Raw genomic sequence first — 14,126 nt, 5'->3', positions numbered from 1 at the left:
GAAACAAATGGATTTCACTTCCAAATTCAAAGCATGAGATGAGAAAAGAATTCAAGAGTTTGGAAACCAGTCCTGGCAGTCAGCCATTTAAAGGGTGCCTGCATGGGCATTTTATGCCCATATAAGATACACCAGGATAGAGGAGAAAGGAAAGTATACATCAAAGCTGTATAATTGAAATCATAAAACTAGAGATATAAAATAATAAAGTGAAGCTAGTATCAAATTAAGGAGATAAGCTTAGCTTTCAGAACAATGGGACTTGAGTCTCACCCTTCTACAGCTTATCATTTCTAAATGTTTGTAGGCTTGACAGGCAATGCTGGAATTATCTCTGCCAGTTATTAAAATAATTTTGTGTTAGTAATAATTTTGGAAACCTCTGTACTGAAGTTGCTTTTCTCTAGGAAAGCACGATTTTCTCCTTAATGCCAGCTTGAGAAGAAGAAGGATAAGTAGGAAAGAGGACTGAAACATAAAATATGCAAAATGTATCTGAAATATTAGTTCATTTTAAGTAAAATCCTTGTAACAAAGTGTCTTCAGGAACACAAGAGTAAAAACAGCTTACTATTAAAACGAAGGAAGAAAACTCTTACAAATTGTAAACATATGGAATATTTGCAAAGCTCTGTCTCGACTGCTGGAATAATTTGTACTCAATTTGTAACCATGAGAAACAGTTTCTAATTAATTAGTCTGAATCATTTATGCTTGGCATCATTCTTAGGTTGGTGCACTTATTTTAGAAAAGAGGGAAAGTTCAAGGGACCTAGAGATAATGGAGATAACATAACTATGAATTTGCTAGCACATACATTTAAAATCTGCAGCTCCTTGTGACTTAAATACCTCCAACAACTGCTTAGGCAATTCATTCCACTATCAGTGGTCCTTAAAACTTTTGAGATAAAGATCCCTTGAGAGATTGAACTCTCCTTCCATGGATCATTCATAAACCAGAATTTTAGATGCACTTTGTAGAAAAAAAAATGATTTGTAGAACTACTGAATTTTAGCTATATTGAAAAACAGTGTAACCCTGTCAAGTTTAAGGATATAAAAGCCATTCATAGTGTTGCTAATTATACCTGAGCTGACCAGGTGGAGAATTTTAACCACCTAATAATAATAACAATAATAATATTATTCATAGGTTGGTATAATGTTTTATAATGAAAGCATTTTCAGGTACATTATGTGTTTATCCTCAAAACAACACTGTAAAGTAGGTAAGACTTTTTTTTATCATTGTTATTACTATCACTACTATTATTACTATTTTATAATCGAAACTACTGAAACCTCATTCTAAATGACTTCTTCAAAACAACACTAAATGACAGATGTGGAATGTGAATGTAGGTTTTCTGTTTCAGGGATTAGTATTTATGACTTTATACCACTCTTTTCTGTGCAGTGTACTCCATTTTTCTCTTTTCTAAAATGTGCTTAATAATAGTACCTACCTCACCAAGAAATAAAGAGACTTAATTAGATAGTATGTAAAAAGCACTTAGAATATAGCACTTAGAACATAGCATTTATGACATATAGCAAATGCTTGATACACATAGGTTATTATTATGAACATACATTAATCAGAATTCAAACTGTGATGGTTAAATAGAAACTTGATACATAAAAACGTGCTCAGAGTGAATTTATTTTCAAAACCAAGAACATTTTCAATTTGCCTAGAATCAGCAAATACTTATTCTGGTGACTTCTAACATAAACACTAAAGACCAACAAAAATTGATATTTGAAATGATGTGAATTTTTTAAAACATTCAGTTATATTTTACCATGCATTTTATGAAACCAGTGATCCTCTCAGTTTTGGAGCACTAGTAAACTGGTGTGTATTTTCTCTTAAACCCTGGAGACAATCAATAGGAAAGTGTACTTGATGCTTAATCAAGTTGTGCTCTAATCTAGTGCATATGAGCTGTCGTGTTATCCTGTACACCAGTCACCAGCTTCGGTTTCTGAGAAAGAATACACAGAGTACACAAACAAATATATAGGTCTTATTTTTGTAAGGTCCTCTTACCTGAGCCTCACAGGCTTTCCTTTCCTGGTAATCTAAATGGAACATAACTTCTTTATAACTCAAGCTTACATTATCTCAGTGCTTCTTCATCTTTGAGGTATCCCTGTATACTCAAGGATTTTCTACACATGGAAGACATACTTCTACTAAATATGAGAAAGAGACCAAGCAAGTGAAAGAATTCTCTTAGTATTTTTAAGTTTCACATTTTGTTCAGTAATTGTCATCTTTATCATTGTTTAGCCTTAGTCTTAGAGTTAAAGGAAATTCACATTAATTCAGTCTTTTTTATAACTGTGTCTTCATTTATTTCTTGAGTAGCTAAAATTTACTCTTCTATATTCTGAGTTCTTGCATGTTTAAAAAGTTTGTTGCCTTCACTGTTGCATGAGAATTCGGGTGTGTATAAAATTATTGTCACACATTCTCTTCTTTTGAGAACATTGTAGACATTACTCCATGGTCTTCTAGTGTTCCTGTGAAACTTTCAGAGACTAGCCTGATGATTTACCATTAATAAGTATGGTTATCTTTATACTTACACATTTACAGTATCAATTAAAAAGTATTAGTATACTCTTTCTTTATCTTGAAGTCCAGTTACTTTATTATCTTAATACCAATAATTCTCTATTCATTTTCCCCCAACACATGCTGTGTTCTTTCTGTTTTTAGATGTATCATTATAATGTTGTATATTTCTGAGAAGTTTTCTTTATTATATTTTAAAATATTTGTTGTGTTTTATCATTGTCATTATCACATTTAGGAGAACAATTTATATGTATATTGGTTTGTTTGCCTTCTATAGTAATCACTTTTTCTCTAGTCTCTTTAACTTCATTTCCATTTAATTTTGCTTGCTGTTTTCAATATTATTCTCCGCGTTCCTTGCAGCATTTTGTACTGTGTGATTCTGCTAATGTGTCCTGCATTTCTATAGCGATCTTACTTTCTATTCCACTTTCCTAAGTTGTTTCAGTTCATATCTCCCGCCTTTGGCTGTAAACTCTCATATTTCATGAGCTTTGGACCTTTTTTTTGAGTGATTGCTTTATATAGACAATAATTTCATTAAGTATTTTTTTATTTTTGACAATATTTTTGGTTATCTACTCTGTGGCAAAATTATTTTGGTTAATGTTCTTTGCTGTTTGAGTTTTCTATTTCTTTCCTTATTCATGTGTCATAAATAAGCAACTGCAGGTATCCCTACATTTATGTTGTGATCTTTTGCTCTGTCCCACCGACTAAATGCTTTCTGAAAATACGGCATGTCATTAGGATAGTTTTTCAGCCTTAAATGCCCTGATTTGTTATTGCCATATTGGTTCATAGAAGCTCCCATGCTTAGCCCACACATCCTGATGCTTCAATCAAGGGATGTTACATTGCATTGCCTACTTTGGAAATATTGCCAGATTAGTCTGAACTCTGCAACCATAGCCATCTTCCTCTGATTATTTCCATTATATTGATGGAAATAATAAATTCTCTGAATGAGAATTCTCTGAATTACAATATTCTCTGAATTTGCTCATATTATTGTTATTCTAACTCATAAATGCATCTTCTAGGTTTATTAAAAGTAAATTTTTCTTTACATTTCATATTCTCTTTATTTTCTAGTATAGTACCATTTCTTTGTGTTAAACAGGAGGATAAAGATGTGATTTTTAAAACACAATTTTCATAGTGTTATCCAAAAGCATTGGAAAACCATTATAAAGTTGAATTAATTTTGTGTAAATAACATTATTTCTATTCTTAAACACATAAGCCCTCTGTGATAGGAAACATCACAACGTACACTTACAAAGCATAAGCTCCTACATAATAACCCAAATCCATTTGTTCATTTAACAAAGGAGAATGATATCTAGAAAGCTCTAAAGAGATTATGAAAGTGAAACAAATTAAGAATCTAATGTAATCCTGCCTGATATGGCTAACAATGGGAAAATCTTCTCAGTAATTAACCATGCTGGACTCAGACTTCCACAGTGTTTATAAAGATTCTTGGTTACAAAGGGTTTTATTCTGATGCATAAAGATTCTCCACAAATCTTTTATGATGAGCTAATGTTAAATACTCAAATTTGCTGAGAAGTGGATTTTTTTTTTCAGCATCATCAGGGATCTGCCCACGAATAAAATCCTATAAAAATAATATCTGAAGCAGCAGTTTGCAGAGGGAAAATTGGGGAGGTTTTTAGAGATAAACCTATGTTTTTAGAGGAAGGATTTGTTTGAATTACAAGTAAATTTGACACTGTGACGATGAGCTTATTTGAGGGTATGAGACAGTGCCTTCCAGATTCCTGTGGTTCAGGATTCTGCTTGGTTCAAATTCCTGCTCCTCCTATAGGAACTATGGAGCTGCCTATTTAAATGCTTATTATAAATGCAAAGGAGGTAATGAATCTGATATATACTATGTATAACAATATTAAAACACCGTTAATTATGCTTGAAATTATTATTTAGTTTCACCATCCTATGACCAAGAACATTTTTTCCGTATCATTCTGGTGGTAACCAATCTAGTTTTAAAGGGACTAAAAATATATTTTCTGAATTTAAAGTAAATGATTAAACTTGTAAAAACCAAAAAGACACTTCTGTAGAGGGCAACTCATTTAGACTGTCAGGATTTTCAAAATAAATCTTTACCCGGGATTCTGTCCTCTTCATTGATGTTAAATTTTTTTGTGTGGTTTTACATTTTTGTCCCTCAAGACTTTTATGCTGTGTGAGTTTGTTTCACCAGTTTGTATTTTTCATATTAAATATGTTGTCTTAGGTTTTCAAAAGGTTACTAATTTAGCTTTTCTCCAATTGTTGGATACTTTTTCATTCTAAAAATATATTTTATAGAATATACAGTGGCTCGATAATGCTTTCAATTAGATAGAGAGTAAAAGGGGCTAAAAGGGTGCCCATATTTAATAACAACACAAAACCCAACTATATATATTTGAGGCCTATATATTTCAAGAACACTTTATCTTTTCTATCTTTTGAAGTTCATTTTTTCCTGACCTTACTGTGATAAGATTTTTTCTATTTTTACTCCTTCTTTGTAATCTGCCCTACTTTATCACTCACTTTTGTCTGTATGTTCCTAAGAACCCTATCACCAACCTCAGCCATCACCTGCAAGACTAGAAGGAAAAGTACCAGCCATTTCTTTGTACCCCTGTAGTGCTTAGTACAGTGCTAGTTCAAACAAAGTGCCATATAAACATACATGTGCTTTTGATCACTTGATCATAACTTTACCAGTGATGGGAAACTTTTAATGGGTTCATGTTTCTGATATGTTTCCTTCTGCTCCCCCAGCTTTATTATACACAGGATTGACTCCTCTTCTTTATCCCTCTCCATTTATAGCTGCTTTTCTGCTGTCTGCCCAACTCCTTTAGACTATTTGAATTCACCACAATCTCATATAGTCTTCTTTTACAAGGTTCCCAGGCCACCAAAATCTATTTTGTTTGAAAATTATTTTTGCCTATGCTATTGCTTCTTTGGGGTCGTTACTCACATTTTGTTTTTACACCATAGTGGTTTTAAAGTAAAAATAATGTAACAAATCCATATTCTTCTAAAAACTCTAGCCCATTTTGGATTCTCAACATATGCACAGATGGATTGTCTTGAATGACCCATGCATCCTTTTCCTCCCTTTTCCTTATAACAGTGTTGGTGCTAATTCCTCTAGTTGCTAACACCAAAGCAACAACATTGCTAACCATGCCTACTAAAGATTCTGCTGTTGTTCCTGGTCTATGCTGAAATTCCACATCAAGGACCCTGACATCTACATCAAGGTCAGTCTCTGGAATCTTTCATGAAACATTGGTGCAATTTCCTATTGTTGCCCCAATGATTAGCCCACATCTGCCGTTATTGCAGAAACTAGAACCATTGTAGTGAACGACTTGTTCTTGCACATTGTTTTTACTCTTTTAGGTTTTACTTACTCTTATATTGCAAACTGCTTGGCTTAGAAACCTACTTTTGCAGTCTAGCCTAAAAGACAGCCTGAGTAATAAACACCAAGATATTCTCAGAATCACCCTGACAATTACTCTATTTCTAGTCTAATTCTGTGTCAAAATGTAACCATACTGAAAGGATAATGGTCTAAATATAATTTCTCCTTTAAAAATCTATTATTGAGATAACATAATGTTGTAAAATTAGAAATTTACAATTCATTTCTAAACATAAATGATGAAGCACCACTTTCATCAATAATTTTTCGGTGTACACTTCCTCTTCATTTAGAATATAGGATTAGAGTCAAAGAATCTACCCCCTTTTAGACTCATCTATGCTTAATATGCAACTCTGAAAACAGGAAGTATGCTATAAATGGTGAAGACAACCTTCCCTTTTAGATGCAGATACTTATTTGAAATATGTTAGTATGGTCTAAGCATTTCACTTGTTGAGTACCTTAGTCTATTAGTTTGTCACATTCACTGCTGATGCATTAATGTAAATTCCTTCATGTATAAGAAAGAAAATTTGAGTGCTTTTCTCTGCTTATTATAAGGTAGAGAAAAAGGAGAGGTGGCTCATGAAAGAAAATTTGAGTGCTTTTCTCTCCTTATTGTAGGGTAGAGAAAAAAGAGAGGTGGCTCAAATACCAGTAAGAGAGAATGGTGACCAAGTGCTCATAATATTAAAAGTTGGGGGACATAAACTCCAAAGAAAAAGAAAAGCTGTGTCATTCTGTCTTGCTTATGTTTCTTTAAGAATTAGATAGATCATCACCTGCATTAAGTTTCAACAAACTGTTACCTTGAATGTATTACAGTAAAGAAGAAAGATAATTTTCAGAGATTTTGCTTAAGTTCCTCAAAGGATGCTAACTCTTTGAGTAATGGCTGATGTTAATAATTGTCACTGGTAATAATGCTCCCTAAGAAATATGAGATTCAGAAACAATTATGAATATGAACATAGCCTTTTAGATATTTAATTATGTAATTACAGAACGCTAATTTTTTGCCTTGTGAAATCTCTAGTTAAATGTTTACTAAAGTGTGGTCATTAGGTTGCAAGTTCATAGAGAAATATCAGGTATCTCATAATCAAATATCTTTGATAAATTAGTATTAAATAAAATTAAATGGGTGTTCATATTGTAGGGGCTTTTCAGAGTGTTTATTATGTAAATAAAGATATACATGACCAAAGGAGGGACTTTATGAACCAAAGACTGGTTCAGCTGCATGGAAGAGAAACTCAATTACACTGGCTTACCCAAAGAGAGATTTTGTTTTCTTTACCCTATGAACAGAAGTCCAGGGAAAAATAATTCAGGGCTGGTTCAACAGCTTGATTAAGTGGTCATATCCTGAGCTCTTTCCATTTTCCTGCTCAGCTAATGTTTTAGGTGACTTTCAACCTAAAGTTCTTAGGAAGACTCCCACATCTATTGCCATTGTGTTACAATTGCTTATGTAGGGATTTCACCCAGAAGGTTTTTGCTTAAATTTCATAGCCAGAACTCAGTTACTTGATCCTTCTTCTGAACTTTTTCAGAAACCCATGCTTCAGAAAGTCCAAAATTATGTGCAAGTGAGATTTTAAACCAGGGACATTTTGTCACTCTGAACCAAATCAGGATTTTGCTGGTGAGGAAGTTGTGGGGGATGGATATTGGGAGGCAAATAGAAGTGTTTGTCATGTAGCATTCTTTAATTTTATCCTCGGCCTTCTCCTCCTCCCGAAATTTTTAATGGATTATCTGACAGGACATACTGATTCTAGTCTAACTCTTCAGATATACATTTAAAAAAAAACCCAAATACATTAAAAATACTTGCTTAAGTTCACATGCTTCCATTAGTTTCATTTTAAATAGAATTACAGATAATTTGAAGTAAATGTCTAAGAAAATAACAAGGAGATGAAGATTAATGTGTCTCAACAAGTTTGTAAACATTTATTACAGGTGTTTCATTGTTAGCCACTTTAGTTCTCTCTATTTTACTTCACGATTTCTAGTTTAAAAAATTATCTTAGCATTTATCTTCATTTGCAAATTGAGAGGTTTAGTTATTGAGATCATCATCAGAAGGAAAAATTTTAGAGCTTCAAGCAGACATTTTTAATGTGGGCCATTTTTCTCTGATATCAATTTTATCTTGAGTACTTTATTACATATGCATGCTACAAGTGACAGATAGTTTTAATATCACAATGACTAATCGAATATTTTTCTTAGGTTCTCCTGCAGAGAAGAATATCATGTGAAATATTGATAAAGTTCTTCCAAGAACAGCAAAATTGTTGCGATGCTTAAAGAAGTCTTTAAAACTAAGATTGTATTTTCTCTGGCTAAACAGCAAAGGTACTATATTTTACAGGCGAAGATTGAAATACTTTATTGATTTTGTTATGGGAAAATCATCTCATGAAATTTCTGCGTTAATCAAAAAAGGGTCTTTCCAATGGCCTTGGTCCTCATGGAATTAGGTCATAGTTGACTAAATAAGATTAAATTTGTCAATGACTCCAATTTGGGAGCTAGTGACTTAGAAATGTATATTAAAATCATAACTTCTGCACTTTTTTTAAAAAAAAGTAGTTAAAATGTAGACTACATTCAGCAGAAACAAGTGGAGTGTACTTTACGTAGGGAAGAAAAAATTGATAAAAATATCAATACCAGATTGCTTCTGGTATTATTTCTTAATTTTTCTATATAAATTTGCCCTCATTCTCACAGAGAAATTATTAAGGAAAGTATACTTAAAGAATAGAACAACAAGTGTTCTAAAATTATACATTCGCATACTCAAAAAGTATTTATTGAAGGACAGCTATTGCCAAGCACTGCTCTACACACCAGGGAAGACAGCAATGAACAAAGTTGACTAGTCCCTGTTCTTTTGGAGCTTAAGCTGTAGCCAGGGGAAACAAGTAATAAGCAAATCAATACATCAGTGATCAGCTGCATTAAACAAAAGAAGAGAGTGGAGAAACCACAAGTGACTGGGGACAGGGTCTGGAAACACTTCATGGGGTTTAGCTGAATGGGCTGCTAGTTACACTGGCTTTACCTGCCTTTTACTGGCCTAATCTACATGTGTCATTGAATAAACATCCTTGTTCTCTAGCCCAGGACATCATTGTTCTAATTGCTCTCATTCTCCCAGAGCCACAGTGTAATAGAGTAAAAATTGGCAATTAATTGGAGTAAGAAGACTTGGATTCACATCTTAACTTCACAATTATCTTAGTTTTTGTATCTCAAAAATTACTTCATGCAATTCCATTGAGTAAAGTGACAGAATGTGTATTCAAAAGTTATAAACAGAAAAAGTTCTATTCAAACATCTTTGCTCTCCCAAGAATAAAAGTACATTTGCTGTTCATTCTTTCACTGATGTACTCACTCACTAAACACTAGTTGACTTGGGTAAGATATAATTCCTACTGTTAAAGATCTTTCAAGTGGGAAAAACAAACAAACAAATAAACCTGCCTAACATCTTTTATTGTAAGAAAAGAAATAGACATGCTACGAGTGTGGCCTGGAAGGAATATGAACATTCCCTCCTCATTCTTCCTGTCGTTGGTACACCAAGCACAGTTTTTCCTCTCTTCTGCCCCTTTTCAAAGCAAGAACGAGTTTTAAAAACTGGAAGATCCTTATGTGCAAACAACTCACAGAGGAAAGGAAGGAAGAACTGTTCCCTTGTTGTCTCTATGGAAACACCACCATAATTCTAGCCACTTGTGAGGTGCCTGGGCAGAGGGCAGGAACTTGGATACCTTGTGTAGGAATGAAGACTAAAAAAAGATGAAAGCTCCATGAGGAAAAGTAGAACTGAACACAGTCAGTGAACAAACCATCACTTTTACATAAAATTCACTATCATATCTTTCCTTTATCCTAAGTAGTATTTGCAAAGCCTCTTCTGTTACTTCTACCTAAATATATGTGTGTATGTGTGTGTGTGTCTGTCTTTGTGTACATACACATTATTTTTAATATGAACACTCTAACAACAAAAGTAAGTTTAAAATTTGGCTTCTTCTCAAGAGTCCTTTCACCAACCTAAGAGATCTACCATCTAACAGGAATGATTACTTAAACTTTTTGTTTTAAGAATTTATTAAGATTTTTACAGTTTATAGACATATTTTCTTTTAAAAACACAAATATAGATAATGAAATAGTTAAATAATGTCAACAACTAGAAAATTCATTTTCTGACAAGGCACTTAGAAACACCCATCAACCGGCCAGGCACGGTGGCTCACGCCTGTAATCCCAGCTCTTTGGGAGGCCGAGGTGGGCGGATCACGAGGTCAGGAGATTGAGACCATCCTGGCTAACATGGTGAAACCCCATCTCTACTAAAAATACAAAAAATTAGCCGGGCGTTGGGGCGGGCGCCTGTAGTCCCAGCTATTCGGGAGGCGGAGGCGGGAGAATGGCGTGAACCCAGGAGGCGGATCTTGCAGTGAGCCAAGATCGCGCCACTGCACTCCAGCCTGGGCGACAGAGAGAGACTCCTTCTCAGAAAAAAAAAGAAAAAGAAAAAGTAACACCCATCAACCTTATTGCCTGTATGTGGATAACACCCAAATAATAACTGTCCGCCTCCAATCCATCTTCTGCACATCTCTCACACTCCTAACTGCAAGCTGCACATCCATATTTGGGGATCCCACTGGTATCACACATTTCATTTGCTTTAAATGGAATTCATTTCTCTTCTAAAACTTGATCTTTATTCTGAACTTTTTTAGAAACCTATGCTTAAAATTTTTATTTTAATTTTTTTCTTTATTTCTTCTAAAAAAAAAAGCAGGGTACTTGTGCAGAACGTGCAGGTTTGTTACCTATGTATACGTGTGCCATGGTGGTTTGGTGCACCTATTGACCCGTCGTCTAAGTTCCCTCCCCTCACCCCCGACAGGCACTGGTGTGTGTTGTTCTGCTCTCTGTGTCCATGTGTTCTCATTGTTCGACTCCCACTTATGAGTGAGAACATGTGGTGTTTGGTTTTTTGTTCCTGTGTTAGTGTGCTGAGGATGATTGGCATCCAGCTTCATCCATGTCCCTGCAAAGGACATGATCTCATTCACTTTTATGACTGCATAGTATTCCATGGTGTATATGTGCCACATTTTCTTTATCCAGTCTATCATGGATGGGCATTTAGGTTGGTTCCAAGTCTTTGCTATTGTAAATAGTGCTGCAGTAAATATACCTGTGCATGTGTCTTTATAGTAGAATGATTTATATTCCTTTGGGTATATAATCGTAATGGGATTGCTGGGTCAAATTATATTTCTGGTTCTAGATCCTTGAGGAATCACCACACTGTCTTCTACAATGGTTGAACTAATTTACATTCCCACCTACAGTGTAAAAGCATTCCTATTTCTCCACAGCCTCGCCAACATCTATTGTTTCTTGAATTTTTCATAATTGCCATTCTGACTGGTGTGAGATGGTATCTCATTGTGATTTTGATTTGCATTTCTCTGATGGTCAGTGATGTTGAGCTTTTTTCATGTTTGTTGGCCATGTAAATATCTTATTTTGAGAAGTGTCTGTTCATATCCTTTGCCCACTTTTTGATGTTTTTTTTTCTTGTAAATTTGTTTAAGTTCCTTGTAGATACTGGATATTAGAACTTTGTCACATGGGTGGATTGCAAAAATTATCTCCCATTCTGTAGGTTGCTTGTTCACCCTGATGATAGTTTCTTTTGCTGTGCAGAGCTCTTTAGTTTAATTGGATCCCATTTGTTAATTTTGGCTTTCGTTGTGGTTGCTTTTGGCATTTTCATCATGAAGTCTTTGCCCATGCCTATATCCTGAATGGTATTACCTAGTTTTTCTTTTAGTGCTTTTATGGTTTAGATTTTTACATTTAAGTCTTTAATCCATCTTGAGTTAATTTTTGTATAAGGTATAAGGAAAGGGTCCAGTTTCTGTTTTCTGCATATGGCTAGCCAGTTTTCCCAGCACCATTTATTGAATAGGAGATCCTTTTCCCATTGCTTGTTTTTGTCAGGTTTGTTGAAGATCAGATGGTTGTTGATGTGTGATGTTATTTCTGAGGCCTCTATTCTGTTCCATTGGTCTATTATGTCTATTTTGGTACCAGTACCATGCTGTTTTGGTTACTGTAGCCTTGTAGTACTGTTTGAAGTCAGTGTGATGCCTCCAGATTTGTTCTTTTTACTTAGGATTGTCTTGGCTATAAGTGGTCTTCTTTGGTTCCATATGAAATTTAAAGTAGTTTTTTCTAATTCTGTGAAGAATGTCAATGGTAGTTTTATGGGAATAGCATTAAATCTATAAATTACTTTGGGCAGTAAGGCCATTTTCATGATATTGATTCTTCCTATCCATGTTCCATTTGTTTGTGTCCTCTCTTATTTCCTTGAGCAGTGGTTTGTAGTTCTCCTTGAAGAGGTCCTTCACATCCCTTGTTAGCTGTATTCCTAGATATTTTATTCTCTTTGTAGCAATTGTGTGCTTCCTTCCTCTCTGTGGATCATGCCAGCCTCCTAGTCAGTTCTGATGAGAGAACCTGGCTACCTTGGTTGCCGGTGAAGGATTCACACACTTACTACGGTTCTTTCGATGGGAGCTTCCAAATACCACTGTTTCTAGTTGGCCCTCTTGGCCCCACCCCCTAAAACTTCAGGATTATTTTAAACTAGTCTCTTTCATTTTTCATTCATCACCGGTATCTTCATCCTATTTCTACTTGTGTTACTCCCACCATCATCCCCTATGTATGTTTACTGCCACTATCTCATGAGTTCCACTAAGACTGTTACCACCAGTTTCCCTGCCTCCCATCTCCCACCTACCAAATGTAGCTTCTGGAGCATACTCCTGATTGTATCGACTCCAAAGATGTTGAAAGCTTTCCTATTGCTCACTACCGAGTGATTCTCAACATAATGCTCATTTGCAATCAATCATGCATTTTGCACTAATAATCATTTTTTTAAAGTTTTAAAGGTATTTACTGTTTAAAAAATTTAGATGATCCAAGATTGGCTTACAGAAATGTCATTCTCACTTACTTGCATTCCAATATGTTGTTTTGAGTAGGGAAAAGAAGGTTAAAATATCCACTGACACATGGGGATTAGACATAACCTACTTACAGGAGTGTGTCACACATATGGATGTCTTTATCCATGTAGAATAATGGATGTCCTTATCCATGAGTTTGAAACTTCAGTTTCAAACATTTCAGGGGCTGGGGAGAAAGCTAAGGATTATTTAACTGTTTTTGATCCACCTTCTTTGCATGTCTTATATGGTTGGCCTAGCAACTCACTTTGGAATATAGGAGAGGTCACACCTATTGTTTTAGGGAAATCAAAGTGAGACAAATAGAGGTTCATTTTAACACCTTCTTTCACTGAAAGCCGATCTATAAATTATGTGAGGATGTAAAATACTCTCTGGAATTCCCAAATCTCTGGCTATGGACAGTATAAATTTCCCACTGAAGCAGTTGCTGGGGCACGTTTCCCCACTGACCCTAGTGTTTGGCTCTGAATGTGACATTCTTGTATTTCTTTACTCCCTGAGACTTTGGCTGTACCACTATGCAGAAATGAACTAAGTGCTATCTTTTGAAAGGTCTGTTTATAAGGTTGGCCCTTGGCTGGTGTCTGGGAACTTGGATTTCAAGAGGATTCCCACCATTCCCAGAACACATAAGAGTAGCTCACTATGACTAAACTGTTTGTTCAAACAATTCATTTGTACTGAACATTTGCTTTTGTTCTGGGAGTCTGGAATTTTGATCTGTGCCTGGTAGATATTATCTATGTTAAAATAAAAGCTTTAGAGGAATTAAATTTAGCAGAGTTTATTTGAGCAAAGAATGATATATGAATCAGGCAGTACCCTGAACCAGTAAAGGTTCAGAGAGCTCCACTCAGTAGTGTGAGCAGTGAGCTTTTATAGACCAGACACAGAAGAAAACTAGAGAATTCATTTGATCAGCTACAGCAAGGTATCTGCCTTATATGGGCATGTTGTGATAAGTTGGCAG

Source organism: Pan paniscus, chromosome 2 (genome assembly GCF_029289425.2).
Source record: "Pan paniscus chromosome 2, NHGRI_mPanPan1-v2.0_pri, whole genome shotgun sequence".
Classification (NCBI taxonomy): Eukaryota; Metazoa; Chordata; class Mammalia; order Primates; family Hominidae; genus Pan; species Pan paniscus.
The sequence above is the reverse complement of the archived record's forward strand: the minus strand, read 5'-3'. Positions refer to the sequence as shown.